Genomic DNA, 4,055 nt, shown 5'->3' with positions numbered 1-4,055 from the left:
AACCGGAGGCCCGTCCCGGGGGGGATCAGCACACTCAGTCCGCTCGCCCTCCGCCATCGCCATGCCGCAAAGCGACCCCCACCCTGGCAACGGCCAACAGCGGCACCCGGCCGAATCGTCGCGAAGGAGCGCCGAGTGACCGCCGCCGCTGCCGCACAAGTGTCGTAAAACGCGGGCCCCGAAGGCGCCCTTCACGCGCTTGCGCAAAGCCCCTTCTCGCCGTAGAGCGCGCGGAGGACAAGGTGACCAGAGGGTCTTCAGGCAGAGCCTCTCGTAGAACGAGCCAATGAGGAAAGAGAAGGGGGCGCGCGGGGAAAAAAGGCTCGGCGCGGCTTTTGCTTCCGGAGTTACTATGTTCCGAGGCCACATAAGTTTTTGGGTCTTGACCCCGCAGTTCTCTCAGGTTGGTACCGGATGGGGAGCAGCAGCCGCTGGCGGTGGGGCTGCCCAAGGAAGAGTGCGGGGCCCGAGCTGCAGCCCCACTGCCAGTTATTCGTGTGACCTTGAACAAATCTAACCCTTCCAGCGTCTCAGTTACCCCTCTGAAAAACGGGTGGTGTGTCAAGCAAAGTAAACTTCCCACCTTTCACGTTAGCGTTTCTGTTGTTAACGGAAGACACCGGGATCCCCGAGTCCTAAGCAAGATTCAAGTTTGTTGCACCATCTTCATTCTGCTCTCAGAATTTAGCTTCCCAGACCCTCCTGAATCTTCAGAATGATTCTCCTGTTTGTCTCTGCATTTTCTTTTGCCTGGTTCAGTCTCGGCCCCCTGTGCTGCTTGCATTCGGCCTCCCTCCTCCAGTTTGCCCTCCATATGGCAGCGAGAGGGATCCTTCTAAAGCACTGTTAAGACTGACACGTATCCTCCAGCTGTCCATGGACCCCCAGCGCCCCTAGGATCCTAGGAGACCCTGAATAGTCAGCCCAACCTCGGGAAACTTCAGATCCTACCCCGCCCCCATCGTTGTACATTCTTCCCGCTAGCTTTTCCAACCCTGGTCTCAGGCCAAACGAGCACAAAGTCTTTTAAAGCTCTGCTCAGATTCCCTTCCAGAAGCACAGTCTGACTTACCCCGACCTTCCCCCCCCCACCACAGCCAGCGATCAGCCTAGATACTAGCAGCCCGTCCATTTTACAGACCGAGATGCTGACATTTGCAGGGGTCAATATACTTACACAAGGTCACAAGGAAAAGAACTGACAGAGGCAGGGTTTGAATTTGTGGCACCTAATTCTTATGCTCTATTTCCTATTCTGTTGACCCTGTCTCCCCCGCCACCGCCCTGGGTTAGTGAACTTTTTTTGCTTTTTCTGTCTAATGAACTTGAATCTCCCCACCCCTAGACTCTGTGACCTTTGGCAAGTGGTCACCCTCTCTGAGCCTATTTTATCCTCTGTAAAGTAGGGTTATAATGGTTAGTTTAGTGTTGCAACGGGGCAGGGGTTTTCAGGGGGGTTGTGGGACCTCATCCAACTGGGGCAGATAGGGAAGGCTTCCCAAACAGGGAGCGTCTTAAGCAAAATCTCAAGTATGAGTAGGACATAAGGTGGGGCGGGGTATTTAAGGCAGAGGAGCCAGCAAGTAGGAAGGTTTGAGAGTGGTTTTCTTCCCTTGTAAAGATCCCTATGTGGAACACAGGAGAGGTGTGAGGGTGACATGCAGGGACGTGACTGAACAGACACATCATCTCACACGTGAGTCTGTAGGCAATCTCTTGCACGAAGAAACTCACTTGAGCACAGAGAATCATGTCACAGACACACATCAGTTCTGGAATTCCTGTCAAATAGTCCCATACATACATAGCGTCACATCACAAAGACACAAGACAATCATAGTGCCTCCCACACAAGTAACCAGAAACACACGCACAACACACAGTCATTTCTCCCAGATGCTGACATCCACGTAGGAGGAATTGCAGCTTCCCAATACAGGTTCACAGAAGTATGTCACAAAGACCTACATGTATACACAGGATGACATCACCAGACATGCCCATTACATACACCCACGCAGGAACACAGACGCTCGCACACACAGAGACTCAGTGTCATGGACACCCAGCACCAGAGCACCCCAACCGAGTGATCCCACAGATGAGTCACCACACCGAGCTCTGGTGCCTACCAAGGCGAGGTCTTTATGGTGATTTGGGGAAGGCATTAGTGGGTTTCAGAGCCAGCCTGGCTGGGCCACTCCCTTCCCCTTTCCCTAGCATAGCACAGTTCCCCTCAGTGAGGGCCCGTGTCACTGCAGAGAAGAGGGGAATCAGACCTTTTCCCCCATAGCACCAATCTGGACAGGCCACCCCCCAACTAATCAGAGGGAGCGGTGCCTCCCAAAGAGCGGGTGAAGGGGTTGAGAAGGGGCAGTTTTAGACCAAGAGTAGCACCATCATCGAAGGCAGCTGGAGGTTAGGAGGACACAGCTGGTGGCAGAGAGCTGAAGTCCTGGCCTATCTCCTCCTACCCCAAAGTATGCAGCTGGAGAAGTCTGGATTGTGAGCCCCCAATGGGGGCAGGCCCCCTAGACACCTGGGTGACGTCAAGCTAAGTGCATGTCTGAAGGGCTGCGGTGGGGAGTCAGAGGGGTTCTAGGACAGAGAGATCTTGGCGATAAGAGATGGAGAGGCTTGAGCATGAAGTTCATAAGCAGAGGGCCTGGGGGTGGGGATCTGGAATTGGAAGACTTACGACTGAGGGCAAGAACTGGGGCAAGTTCAGTGGGGCAGGAAGCCCAGAACGGGGTAAGGAGGGTGGGGTATGGAGTTGGGGGTGTCAGGGTTTATAAGACTTGGTACCAGAAGAATCTACAGGATAAGTCTAGATTTTAGAATCAGAAGCATTTGGAGTCAGAATTCTAGAACCCAAGGAATTTGGATCTAAACCCAGGGGCAGTTGGAAGCTGTGTGGCCTAGAACCACACAGATTTATAGAATGACAAATAAGAAAAAGACTGCAGAACCAGAGGGATTTTGGTCATAAGAGTTAGAATCAGAAGAATTGAGGTTGTAAGCTTTAGAAACATAACATTTATAAGGCAGATGTTTGAAGGCTGACTTCTAGACCAGGCCAGTTTGAGGTTCTAACATCTGGGTTTGGGAATGGTAAAGTGTACAACCAAGGGAACTTACAGAATGCAGTCTAGAGTTATAAGACATTTGCAGCTTAGAATACCTCAGAGGTTGCAAGGTCTAGAACTGGTGAATGGTGGCGGCCATAAGGTCTGGAACCTAAGAAATGGCATGTGTTTCTTGTATGTCTCTGGTAGAACTAGATATCAAGTTCATTTTACTTCTCTTTGATGAGTGCAGAGTGTTGAAGAGGAATGATGTGAGGCATCGTGTGGTTTGGAATCAAAATGGTTTAGGAATTAGGAGGTCTGGATTTGGAGGCAAGTGTACTTCAGGTCAGGAAGACTAGAACCAACTGGAAGCTTGGCATTGTGGAGGTCTAGAACAAGAGGAAGTTACAGAACGAATTCCTGAACCAACAGAATCTGGTGGTCATAGGCTGTAGAACCAGAGGGAGTTAGAGGTTGTGTAGCTCACATCAATTTTTGAAACTCGTAAGGTTTTTGAAAACGGGCAGGATTGGAGGTTCTGAGGTCCAGCGTGAGAAAGAGCTAAAGATTGGGAAATCTGGAATCAGGGGTTTGAAGGACGTGAGGTCATAGCAGACCATGCTGGAGGCTGTACAGTCCAGGACCAGGAAAGGTCAGAGGTTGCTCAGCCTAGAACCAAGCTAGCCTGGAGGTTGTGTAGTCTAGATCCAACAAACATCAGAGGTTCTATGGTCTGGGAGCAGAGGAAGCTGAAGGCTAGCCCTGAAATAGGAAGACCATGAACAAAGTCATTTTCCTGGTGAGGCTGGAGGCAGCAGGAAATCCAGAATGGAAGGGACAGACAGAGCTGGGCAGCCTGGGAGATCCCTATTTAGAATTGCTGGAGGGCTGGGGATTTAGCTCAGAGGTTCCGGTGCCTGCCTCGAGAGCACAAGGGCCTGAGTTCGATCCCCGGTACCAAAAAAAAAAAAAAAAAAAAAAAAAAAA

The sequence above is a fragment of the Fukomys damarensis genome, unplaced genomic scaffold (genome assembly GCF_012274545.1).
Source record: "Fukomys damarensis isolate Sample0158 unplaced genomic scaffold, DMR_v1.0_HiC HiC_scaffold_19, whole genome shotgun sequence".
In the NCBI taxonomy this organism is placed as follows: Eukaryota; Metazoa; Chordata; class Mammalia; order Rodentia; family Bathyergidae; genus Fukomys; species Fukomys damarensis.
This window is presented reverse-complemented; position numbering follows the sequence as displayed.